Source organism: Cervus canadensis, chromosome 16, assembly GCF_019320065.1.
Source record: "Cervus canadensis isolate Bull #8, Minnesota chromosome 16, ASM1932006v1, whole genome shotgun sequence".
NCBI classification, from domain to species: Eukaryota; Metazoa; Chordata; class Mammalia; order Artiodactyla; family Cervidae; genus Cervus; species Cervus canadensis.
Genome location: NC_057401.1, coordinates 9,294,807 through 9,308,323, shown reverse-complemented (window position 1 = coordinate 9,308,323; position 13,517 = coordinate 9,294,807). Strand labels below are relative to the sequence as shown.

The window sequence follows — 13,517 nt, the reverse complement described above, 5'->3', positions numbered from 1 at the left end:
GTCTTTGCTCCTGATGCTGGACTCGCTGAGATGGTAGAATAGACGTCAGTGTGTAACAGTTTCATCTGCTTTAGTGAGGCAGATTTCCCTGGCTGTATCTGCATTTGTGTATAATATTGTATTCTTCACCCACCCAAGGATTATGGGGGTAGGACAAGAAAAATAGACACAGCGCTCAAAGATCAATACCTAGGACCTGAGGAAGCAGATAGAATCTGACCATTGGAGGTACTTAGCAATATCCAGGTTTTAAGAAATATGATCTTAATAGTCCAGTTTTATTATTTCAATGTGCATAATATTGTACACTCAGTATGGATCAACAAATGACATTTGTTAATGCACTTTTGACATGATAACTTTCCATATATAGTAGTTTTTTGTCAGGGTGGATAACGACACAAGTGGGTGGAGACATCCTCCCAAAGCAGTAACATCCAGGTTTTGAGGCAGGAGGTCCAACATCATTTCTTGGAGATACTGATCTTTGGGTTGATGGTCTGACCACTGTTCACTTGGAATGGGGCAGCTGAGGGCCGGAGGGAGGGGCTGGGGTGGATCAGAGGTGTCTATCTGCATAGAATAGGATCAGGATAAATAAACACTGTAGCTGCTCTGAGCTGCATCCTCTGTCCATCCTTGGGGAGAAACTGAGGCAGTTTAGCAGTTTTGCCAGGGCCAGAGAAAATCATAGCCTTTCTGTGTATTCAGGTTTTCAGCATCAGAGGCCCTGGTTTGGATTTCACTTCTGCCCTCTTTATAAGAGATGTGACAGGAGACACAGGGCTCATCTATCTGTCCTTGGGGCCTGCAGCAAACAGGGCTGGAATACCCTGCACTGACCCCCTGCATCCATCAGGCTTGGTCCAATACCCATTAGACCTTAGCAGATTGTCCACAGGTTCAGAACGATTACATAGGACTCTCTCTTTCATCTGAACATATCAAAGGATTCTACAAAACTGAACGAGGGTGGTGATCTCTTGGTTTTTTTTTTTTTGCCCTCTTAGAAATCACTTTTTAAAAAAGTTAACACCAAGAAATGATTCCCTGGGTGAAATATGACGCACATTTCCCAAGATCCCTGATCATTCATCACAGATCAGGCCACAGGCAGCGTGGGCTCAGCTTCGTCTGGAAACTTGCTTCAAGCCTAATTGTTTATTCATTGCAGGGATCATCAGGGTCCAAGAATGACAGGCAATGGGCCTAGTGTGAAGGATGTAGTGGGAGGGAGATGAGAGGAGTTTGTTATGTCTGCCTGCGTTCCAGCAAGAAGGTTACTGCAGCCTGGAGACAGTTCTTGTATTTACTCTGTTAAGTGTTTGAATTTCCACTGTTGACTTGTGATTGAGATAAATGTGTTATATGTCTGTTAATGTTTTTTTAAAAAATGAAAGAGCTCCCATATTGTCAGGGCATCGAGGCACTCAGAAAGGCCAGTCAGGACAGCACCTCAGAGAAGGGTGTGAGTGCCCGCTTGTCATTGCTGGGCCCCTGCCCCCCAGCCTGACGGGCTCTCGGGCAGAGGAAATGGGGTGGTGAAAAGACTGTAAACCGGCATGAGACAGTGATGCAATGAGGGAGGGGGCCAGGTTACTCTTGGTTGCATCTAAGTGTCCAAAGTATAAATCAGAGATTTACTAAGCTAATATGAGGGAAGGAAGAACCAGTTCCTAAGAAAGGAGCCAGCAGCAGATAGCTGAGGGAGCTGAGGTCTCCATTTCATTAGCTTGGGACTGGGAGCTGGGCTCCAACCTCAGTGGAGTTCCATCTAGTAACTTGGGGCATGAACATAAGGCTGGGGCTTCCCAGGTAGCTCAGCGATAAAGACTCTACCTGCAGTGCCGGAGATGTAGAAGACGTGGGTTTGATCCCTGGGTCAGGAAGATCCCCTGGAGGAGGGCATGGCAACCCACTCCAGTATTCTTGCCTGGAGAATCCCATGGACAGAGGAGCCTGATGGGCTACAGTCCATGGGGTTGCAAGAAATCGGACATGACTGAGCAACTTAGCACGCACACATGAGCTTAAGGCCTACTAACTAGTCTGACCAGACAATCTGGAGGTGAGCTAAGCACTGTTTGTTCCTTCTTAGACACAGGCAGTAGCACATCCTGATGGACCAGCCGCTGCAGAAGGAGCTCCTAAAACATTACCGTCCAGCCCACAAGCCTCAGGCCCGTGGCTGGGCCAAGCAGGATCAGGCAGCCTGCCCTGCAAAGGGAAGGAGAGAAAAGCCTCTCTCTTTTGCCTGGAATTGTCTCTGAGGTTAGCAATGACTTCACTGAAGAGGTCTGAAAGGCCTCTCTCCTTCCCCCACACGGTGCTTCTGCATAGCACCCCTGCCTTCTTCAAATCTCTCTAGGCACATTTCCTCATTTTCTTTCTGTCTCTTTGGTGGCTTGTTTGCCCTTCCCTGGATCTCTTTACTCTGCCCTGCCTTAACTGTCAGGCTCCCATCTGTTCTTGATCTGTTTCTCATCTCACTCTCTGATCTCTCTTTGGGTAATGTGGCTCATTCCCGTGGCTCTTGTATTAATCAGCTGGGGCTGATTAATACATAACAAATGATCACAACAGAATATTTGTTTCAACAGTAGAAATGGATGTTCTCACAGTTCTGGAGGCTACAAGTCCAAGATCAAGGTGCCAGCATGGTCATTTTCTGGTGAAGATTCTCTTCCTGGCTTGTACCCAGCAGGCTTCTTGCTGTGTCCTTACGTGGAGGAGAGAGAGAAAGAGGGCAAGCTCTCTGGTGTCTCCTCTTATATGGGCACTAATTCCATCACAAGGGACCCAGCCTTGTGACTTCATTTAAACCTAATTCTTCCAAAGGCCCCATCTCCAAACCCCATCATGATGGGGGCTAAGGCTTCAATATATGAATTTAGGGGGGCATTCCAATTCATAGCCGCTCTTAGTGATTTCTTAATGCACATTCTTAGCCCAGAGTTCTCTGCTAAGCAATCCGTCTATATTTCTGACTGAAACAAATTGACATAGTTGGGATACATCAATTGAACTCCTGGGGATGTCATGGAACACATTATCTTCTGTTTGAACCAGCCCCTTCAGCCATGTCTCCTAGGGTAATTCATGGTAGCACACTTCTTTGGGGCACAGACTCCTCTCTTGGGACACTTGGGTTTGATTTCCCTCTCAAGCCTGACATTGAGTGGTCCAGAGCATCTGTCCATCCAGCTGCTTCTGAGCACAGCAGTTATTACAGTTGGCCCCCTCCTTCCATGTCCACGGGTTCCACATCTGTGGATTCAATCAACCACAAATTTAAAATAGAAGAAAATTTCCAGAAAGTTCCAAAGAACAAAACTTGAATTTGCCATGCACAGGCAACTATTTAGCTAGCACATTTACATTGCGTTAGGTGTTATAAGTAATGTAGAGATGACTTAAAGTCTGCGGGAGGGTGTGAGTAGGTTATATGCAAATATTATGCCATTTAAAATAAGAGACTTGAGCATCTTTGGATTTTGGTATCCATGGGGGCCCTGGGAATAATCCCCCTGGAAATCAAGGGGTGACTGTAACATATACAAGACTGTGGCCACATTTCTTCCTTCTTGTTGTTTTTTGTGCTTGATCACTCAGTCGTGTCCGACTCTTTGCGACCCCATGGACTATAATCTCTGTCCATGGGGATTTCTCCAGGTCAGAGCACTGGAGCAGGTAGCCTTTCCCTTCTCCAGGGGATCTTCCCAACCCAGGGATCGACCCAGGTCTCCCACATTGCTGGAAGATTCTTCACTATCTGAGTCACCAGGGAAGCTTTTTTCCTTCTACATAAGCTGATTGACTCTTTAAGCCTACTTCTCAACCCTAGCTTCATATTTTAAAAAATATGAATGCCTGGGCTCCACCCTAGGCCAATGAGTCCATCTCTCTGGGGAGGGGTCAATGGTTCTACAAGTTGCCCAGTGAGAGTGGGGAACTTAAATCACTCCACCGGAGGACTCAGGTAATCTGTCTTGCGGATATTATAGCAGTAGTTTGGGGACCTGGAACAACAAGCTTCCAGGACTTGCTCTGCATCTCTGCCTCCTCCCCTTTCTTTCCAGGTCATCCATGTCCTAAATCTTATTTCCTACCTTTGGCCCCATTCCTTCCCTCTGGGCTTGTCAACTCATCCCTATTCCCTGGATTGACCATGGCAGCCTCTAAGGACTTTAACTTGGACCCCTTCTAGCACCTTATCCCCTGGTGGGCTGATCTGGTCTTGTTTAGTACCCCCTCCTCCCATCCCTCCATCACCAGGAAGGTGTCGAAAGTCCTTTGCTAGCCTCTTAAGGAATTACCAACATTACTGTACACACAGAGGATGTCTAATACACGCCGTTGCTGTCTGAGCCCGAAACTGATTTCAATTATTACTGAGTGATGCTGATAAATCCGGCAGCTATGTTTAATGATCCATTTCCTTCTTTTTTTGGATAGCTTATTAGAAGAGGAAAGAAGAGGCCTGTGGCATTTGCTGGCGGAGATAGCCAATTTATTATCTGGCAGTTTTCGGTGCTCTGCTGTAGGTGTAGACCACAGACAAGGGGCAGCGTGCCGGCCTCAGGGCTGGCTTGGACAAGAGTTGAATTTAGATTGTTGTGTCAGATTGTGTTTGCTTTCTGAAAACTGACTGCACTTTGAGACCCCCCTTAACAGCAGTAAATCTTAAGAATTTAGGATTAATAAGAACAAGGCAAGCAACACAGTAGAAAAATTGGCAAAGATATAAACAAGCAATTCACAGAATAGGAAATAAAAAATGACCAATAGACAATTAAAGAACACTTACCATTCTAGTAATCAGTGAAATACAAATTAAAAGATAGTAAGAGATTTATTTCAATAAGTCAAAGATGTTAATAGATAAGTAACAGAAAAAGAGATGCACACTGACCAAGAAATATAAAAAGATGCTCCTTGGCACTAGTCAGCAGGAAACTACAGATATAGAGACATCATTTCTCACCAGTCAGATTGGTGAAAATTACTATGTTGGCAAGGATATGGAGAAATAGATATGCAAGGACATGTGATATACTGCAGGTGGGATTGTAAATTGTATTCTGGAGGGCAACTTGTCAGTATATATCGAAAGTTTTATCAGCATATGTTAAAATTTTCATCAATTTGAAAATTTATTTTGCATCAAAAGTGTTTTATAATTTCATTTTCTCCTGAAGCTTCTTATCAGAGCAAGTTAGAACAACTGTAGGCTAATGAGTGATGTTTCAGTAAAACTTATTCGGTGGTGCTCAGTCATTCAGTCATGTCTGACTCTTTGCAACCTCATAGATGATAGCCTGCCAAGCTCCTCTGTTCATGGGATTTTCCAGGCAAAAATGCTGGGGTGGGTTGCCATTTCATTCTTCAGGGGATCTTCCTGACCCAGGGATCGAACCCATATCTCTTGTGTCTCCTGTATTGGCAGGAGGATTCTTTACCACTGTGCCACCTGTGTATTTCATATAATTTGCATGTATCATTACATATCATTCTTCTTTTGACTTCCTCCCCAAAAACATTTAAAAAAGTAAAAACCAATCTAATCTTGGGGTGGTGGTTTGATCACCAAGTCATGTCCGACCCTTGCGACCCCATGGACTGTAGCCCTCCTGTCCATGAGATTTCCCAGGCAAGAATACTGGAGTGGGTTGCTTTTGCCTTCTTCAGGGGATCTTCCTGACCCAGGGATTGAACCCGCATCCCTGCTTGGCAGACAGATTCTTTACTGATGAGCCACAAGAGAAGCCTTGGGGGCTGTACAAAAACAGATAGTGGGCTGGATTTGGTGTGTAGGGCTTAATTTGCCAAACTTTGTTTTATATTATTACTTGCTTCTTAAAAATTAGAAATTGCTGTAACACTATTTAAAGCTAACTTTAAAAACTAACCATTACCCAAAACAAAACATTAAAGATCAACTTCAAAGCAAGCAAGGTCCGTTCTATTTTTGAATTTATTATTTGTTAAACAAATGCTAGTGTTTTAAGAATTCTATCTTATGATCCATTCTTGTGCATTCTTTCCCTGGAATTAGTCCCCAAGTCCATTTGTATTGTCACTCCTGTTCATAATTCATGGATTAGTACAAACTAGGACAGCTGATGAACAGCTGGGGGAGTTCACTCATAATGTCGTAGCCGTGGCCCAGATCTGGCTGCCAAGCACCAGACTGGCCAGCATCTGGATGGTGGGCATGGTCTCATTTCAACTTCCCTGGTGGCTCCGCAGTGAAGAATCGACCTGCAAGGAAGGAGATGTGGGTTTGATCCCTGGGTCGGGAAGATCCCCTGGAGAAGGAAATGGCAACCCACTCCAGTATTCTTGCTGGGGTAATCCCATGGACAGAGGAGCCTGGTGGGCTACAGAGACCATGGGAGTCAGAACTATTTCTGAACTTTGAACAAAATTTCATGTGATTCAACTAAACAGGAAGAAACAGGAAGCAGATCTTCATGGGACTGACGTTAAGCTTCTTGAGTTTATATGCAGTCAGTCAGTGAAGCTGAAATTCTTTCACATATTATTTGTAATAATTCAAAAGCAGTATGATGATATGGCATGTAGGTATAGGGGAGCCAAGAGGCTTTGCTTTTGTGTGGTATGTCTTTCTTGCTGGTGACTTGAAGAACATTGCTGAGGCTAATCTGTACTCTTTATTACATGACTGGTTAACACCAAAAGACAGGTATGATCCAGGGCCCTCTTTACCTTAACTACGGACTTGCAAACATGGTTACCTTTCACATCCACCATCTCACTGACCTCTGAGAGAGGCTATTCTTGAGCTTATATGAAATCTTGCCTTTTGTCCAAATCTTGCCCATTTGTATGGATAGGACGACACTCCTCAGTTTTTTCATTTACTGGATTATGCCTGCTTGCTGTTAGACTTCCACGGATGGAGCATAGCAACAGTTGTGGAGTGCGTGTATTTGGAGGAAATAGTTACAGGTGAGGGCCCCTTTCTACCCTGGCTCAGAATACCCACATCTGAGTCATAATCATACACATAATCCATTGTGTATGCCCCGATCTTTTATACATCATCTTGATAATTTGATTAGTTTTACAAGGGCATGTTTCATCTCCTATAATCATTCAGCCAAGCACTCAAGCTCTGGACATTGGTTGGATGGGCAGCATCAAGCTGTGTACGTGAGATCAAAGAGCTCAGCGGCGTGTAATCACTGAGCTTGGGTCATTGCATGTTGTCCATCAGTCAGCTCCCTCTTGAAGGAAAGACTGAGAAAACCCTTGTTCCCTCTCCTGCAGCACTTAGATGGTGCCCACATCGACTTCTCCAGGATTGCCTTTGTCATTCAGAGAAGAAGCCTTGTTGTGGGACCAAAACGGATCCCAGAGTGGAGGTGAGGGTTTTTTTTTTTTTTTTTTGCTGTCAGTGGTAAACAGCTGCTTTACTTTAATGAACTCCATGGCCATACCTAGATCGCTCAAATCAGCATGAGTAGCCTTTGTCCATGAGGGCTTTTGTAGATCCATTGTATAGCTCACTTCAGACATCCTCATGGGAACAGGCTCTGCCTATCATGGCAGTCTGAGTTGTCCTAGTCCAGCTGTATCTGAACTTCTTGAACTTTTCTCCATTTCTGCTGCCCCGAGCTTATCATTCTCAAGGTCAGGTTGAGAAAGGTTTAAAACCATGTTAAAACTTTTAACTGTGTATGTCTTTTGCCCAGCCATTTTACTTCTTAGAATTCATTGTAACAAAGCATTTACAAATACATGGCTATTTGTTGTATTATTATTAATAATAAAAATTAAAAATAATCTAAATATCCATCATCATGAAAGTGAAAATGTGAGTGAAAGTGAAAGTTGCTCAGTCATGTATGACTCTTTACGACCCATGGAATTCTCCAGGCCAGAATACTGGAGCGGTTAGCCTTTCCCTTCTCCAGTGGATCTTCCCAACCCAGGAATTGAACTGGGGTCTCTTGCATTGCAGGTAGATTCTTTACCAACTGAGGTAAAGAGAGAACTTATCCATCGTTATGGGAGTGCTTAAATGAACAATGCGAACATATAGGGAATGTTACACAACATATGCTGAGTATGAGGTAGACCTAAGGGTCTCTAAAGTTGCATGAACAGTATCAGAAATCTATTGTTGAGTGAACAAAAGAAAAGTCAAAGTTCAGTGGGTATAATCTGATGTGATTTCTGTAAAGTAAAAATGATCAGTGATGACAAAATCAAACTATATTCTTTGATAAGTATGTGTGAAACCCAAGCATAGAAACTGCCTATAATATTCAAGCCAAATTGGCAGTGATGGTTATTTCTGTGAAGAGATTGGGATTTAGAGATTCTGGGAAAGAGTTAGCTCTAAGTGTCATCTAATATTTTTACTTTGGGACTGTATTTGTGCTTATTTGTATAATTAAAAGTGAATAGTAACTTTTAAAAGTAAAATGAACGACATGAGAGAGGGATTAAAGAAGAACTCAACGTTGAGAAACAGGCAGTTTTGTGGACACCGCTCTACCCTCCCATGTACAGACAGCCCCATAGAGGCCCCCCTTCCGCCCCAGCACCCTCCACTCCGATTATCCAGGCCCGTTCAGGAACCACGTGCCTACCCTGGAGGCAGGGGCGCCAGTTCTTGGCTGGAAAGTTAAGAGAGGGATGGTGATGATAATTGACTTTGTTTAGCACGAGGGACACGAAGGATGGGAAGGAGATGCAAGGAAGGAAAAAAAGAAATTTTCCTGTACCCATGTGAGGTTTATTGACTGGGGTGCTCCAGATTAGATAGTCAAAGAGAGATTAACAGGAGAGAAACAATCAGAAGTTTGTTCTTGTGTGCATCTGACTACGCAGAGGGGAAAACTCAGTGATGAGCAGCTGATGGGGTTAGAGCTTGGGCCCATGTTAGCACCTTAACAAAAGAACAGTCAATTTGTGGAGAAGCAACAAATAAAGGAAAGGGACTTTGTGCTTCTTGTGTGTTAGTTGCTCAGTCATGTCCAACTCTTTGCAACCCCATGGAGTGAAGCCTGCCAGGCTCCTCTGTCCATGGAAATCTCCAGGCAAGAATACTGGAGTGGGTTGCCATTCCCTTCTCCAGGGGATCTCCCTGACCCAGGGATGGAACCTGGGTCTCCTGCATTGCAGGCAGACTCTTCACCATTTGAGTCACCAGGGAAGCCCAAAACAACCTTACACAACAACAAACTGACAAAAATGAATTCACTTCAACTGAGCTGCTACCTGCTTGAATATATTACTGTATTCAAAACCTCTCAGTACTGATCTATAATATTGTGTGTTCACAAAGCACATGTTGTTATGGACACAGAAAATAATCAAATCCTTGTCTCCTTTAAAAAGAAATAAAACATAAAAATAAACTGTGTGTTCCATGGTCTATGTACTTTGCCCTCTAATGTTCCGCATGACTCTCAGCAACACTGGTCGGTAGTTTTGTTCCAAAATTTCCATGTATCCAAAGTAGTCGCTCATTCGAGACCCATGCAGGGCTGCTTCTTTTAGGAAAACTGGCAGATCTGGAGTCTGAGTGTGCTGTAGAATGTCTTGTTGTAGATGTTTGAATATAGCTAAACAGACATACACTTGATAATCTGGGCCAAGGAAAACACAGGTAGCAATGCAATGGCAGATTTCTATCCAGTCTAAATAGTTCCAAAAACACTGAGTTATCCATTGCAGGCAAATCTCTGACGGTGCAAAACCAGACATGTGAAAAGCTGAAAAGTGGCACCTTCGCTTTCAGAAAGTGGTATTTGGTGCAGCAAATTGTAGGCAGGTGAATATGTAGGGGAAACTAATGGAAGATGAGGGCTGTTTTCATGCGGTTTGTTATGTAGCTGCCACTGGAGCTGTCTCTGAGGTGAATCTGGAATTGTCTCCAGTGATTAAGAATTGTCCTGCACTTCCTGGCAGAAAGAGAGGGAGGGCTGAGATTTTATTTCTCAAGTCTGTTTCTTCTCAGTTGTCTTCAGCTCAAAACAATCCTTGTTATAGAGGCATATTTTGGGGTGGCATACTCTGAACTCCTTCAGAGATAATCTAAGGAAAAAGACCTGAGACCTTGTGTGCTGAGAGAGAAATAAAGGCACCACTCTCAAGTATGAGGAAGGCAGTGCTGTGGGCAGATTTATCTTCATAACCCCTATTCCCAAGAGCCTTCATGGTCACAGTTTCCAGACCTACAGCGTTTAGCAGGGCTTGATGATCTTGCTTCCACTGGCTCTGGCTCTGTAGTCTGACGCATATAGGCAGGACAGGGGGCAGGCCCGCTCTTTGGGGTCATAGAAGTCTTCGGCCTCACCATGAACCCGCTCGTCACTGCACTGCGGTCTTGAAATGGGGGCATGGTTTGAGCCGCCCTGTTCTCAAGCCCTGGAGCGGGCACTGAGGAGCCTGGTCCTCTGCTGCCCTCTGCCGCAGAGAGACAGCACTGCACGTTGTCTGGGGGCTTATTCAAGGGGCAACTGCGGTGTTCTAACAGCCACCAAGCGGTGGCTTGCTGGTTTTTGGGTGATTTTTAACTTTTCTTTTTTTCCCCTTGTGAACCAATATTTATTTACAAGGCATACAATGACTACTACAGGTACTTCCCTTGGTGGTCCAGTGGCTAAGATTCAGTGCTCCCAATGCAGGGGTCCAGTTTCAATCTCCAGTCAGGGAACTCGATCCCACAGGAGGCAACTAAGAGTTTCCATGCTACAACTAAAGACCCCACATGCTGCAACTAAGACCCAGCACAGATAAACAAATAAATGCTTTTAAAAATTACTACTGCATACTTCTAAGAGAAGTTTCCTTTTATTTTTTTATTTTCAATATGATCACATTTGTATCTCTTTCTTAAAGATTTATTTTATTGGACATGCCACACAGCATGTGGGACCCAAGCTCCCTGACTAAGGATTGAACCCACACTTCCTACAGTGAAAGTATGGAATCTTAACCACTGGATCACCAGGGAAGTCTTTCTCCTTTTATTTTTGTTAAATATACAATGTAGCTTCTTACTGATCCCAAGAAGACTTTTCTCTGCTCACTTTCCTAATAAAATCACTCCATCCTTTGTGTATTCATTCTAGCCTGTGTTAAATCTTAATAGACTCCTATGTGTCCTAATCTTGGCAAGTTTTGATCAAAGCTTTAGAAGTATATTTTTGATGACTTGAAACACATTTCAAAAATAATCTCAGGATTCAGGAAAGACAAATTCAGAAAAGAAAACACAATTGAAATTCTGTGTGTCTTTAAACCAGGGGAGCTCCCAGACTTCAGTCAGTTAGACATTCTCTGATAGTTCACACACTAATACAGATTTATTTTAATTAAAAAAAAAAAAGAAAACAATTTTTTTCCTGCCATTGAAAAATAAAAGACAAAACAATCAAAGAAATCAGGCAAAAGATGACTATTCCGTGAAGTTAAAGATTAAAGTTGACTATAATCCGTGACTATAACTTCAGCAGTGGTGATGATAATAATTTTGGGGGCATCCCTTAGCAATCCTTAAGAAAAGCCTCTAAGTTTCAAAGAATGAAAGCACACTTGTTCAGTATAAAAACTGAGTATAAAGGAGCCAGAAATCATGCTGGAGAGAAAAGTCCGTCATGCTCCTGAGTTTGCTGCTCTCACGTCACATGGCCTGCATACCTTTAAATCTTCAGGCAGATTTTGTATGTGCCCGGCCAGTCTGGCAGACACATTCAATCTCAGGCTGAAAAACTTACTCAGGATGGTCCACTCAAAGCCATCTTGTTCTAAGACTCACGGACACGAGATCAGACTTTGGGGTTGCCAAGGGGGGAGGGGAAGGGGAGGGATAGACTGGGAGTTTGGGGTTGGCAGAGGCAAACTATTATATACAGGATGGACAAATAACAAGGTCCTACTGGATAGCACAGGAAAGTGAAAGAAAGTGAAGTCGCTCAGTTGTGTCTGACTCTTCGCAACCCCATGGACTGTAGCCCACCAGGCTCCTCTGTCCATGGGATTCTCCAGGCAAGAATGCTGGAGTGGGTCGCCATTTCCTTCTCCAGGTTTTTAACTTTTCATCCAGATGTTTCAGCTGGCGATTTTTGTTATTGGAAATTCCTTTACTTTCTCTAGTTCTAGTATTCTAATTTCTTTTGTATTCTAATTTCTTTTGTACATAATGTATGATTATATACGGAGTTTCAGTGGACTGAATGGGCCCCTCGAAATTCTTACGTTGAAAAGTCTAATCTCGAGCGGCGGCGGCAGCGACGCCGGCGGCTCCGGAGGCCGCAGTCCCGGTCCTGGCTTCGGCCCCAGCCCCACCGTGGTGACGCTTTGCTGAGCTGCGGGTGCTCCTGGCCGCCCTCCTGGCCACGGCCTCGGGCTACATCGTCAGCATTGACGCGCATGCAGAGGAATGCTTCTTCCAGCGGATCACCTCGGGCACCAAGATGGGCCTCATCTTCGAGGTGGCCGAGGGCGGCTTCCTGGACATCGACGTGGAGATTACAGGACCTGATAATAAAGGAATTTCTAAAGGAGGCCGGGAGTCCGCATTTGCTGCTCACACGGATGGAACACACAAGTTTTGTTTCAGCAATAGGATGTCTACCATGACTCCAAAGATAGTGATGTTCACCAGTGATATCGGGGAAGCCCCCAAAGGACAAGATATGGAAAAGCAGCTCACCAGAACAAGCTAGAAGAAAGGATTAATGAGCTCGCAGTGGCGATCACAGCTGTGAAGCGTGAACTGGAATACATGGAAGTTGGAGAGAGAATAGCAGAGCAATCAGTGACAACACAAACAGCAGAGAGGTCCTTTGGTCCTTCTTTGAAGCTCTTGTTCTAGTTGCCATGACACTGGGACAGATCTACTACCTGAAGAGACTCTTCGAAGTCCGAAGGGTTGTTTAAAGCCTTTTCCCCATAATCCCAAATTCATAATTCACTGTTTACCAAACATCTTGGTCATAATAATGTCATTAGTTTCTATGTTTTTATTTTCTGAACTGTATCTTCACAGCTTATGTTTCTTTGTGATTAATAGATATTGGGGGAAAACACTTTTTTAGGAAAGCTATAGTGAAAATTTGACATTTGATTGGCATAAATTCATATTTGAATTCTGCCTCCATCATACAGGCGCTCCCCAAACTCAAACACTGTAAGCCGAATATAGGTGTAGAGTCCTTAGTTTTCTTTCCTTTTGTTTTCATTATAAAATATAGTTTGTTCAGGATAGTACTTTACTGCTGCTGCTGCTGCTAAGTCGCTTCAGTCGTGTCTGACTCTGTGCGACCCCATGGACGGCAGCCCACCAGGCTCCCCCGTCCCTGGGATTCTCCAGGCAAGAGTACTGGAGTGGGTTGCCATTGCCTTCTCCAAGTACTTTACTAAAATGACTCTATTCTTGGAATCCCTTATCTTGCGGTTCAAGTCATTAGAAAGATTCATTTTGTTGAGAAACAACAATCTGAATCTTGACATTTTCTATCCAGCTTGATGGTAGT

The 13,517-nt window shown here is 43.9% G+C and overlaps 1 pseudogene; it reads left to right on the top strand.

Annotated features, from left to right (window-relative positions):
- The first annotated feature begins 10,368 nt into the window (after positions 1–10,368).
- LOC122454186 lies at positions 10,369–13,106 on the top strand (annotated as a pseudogene).
- The last annotated feature ends 411 nt before the right edge of the window (positions 13,107–13,517 follow it).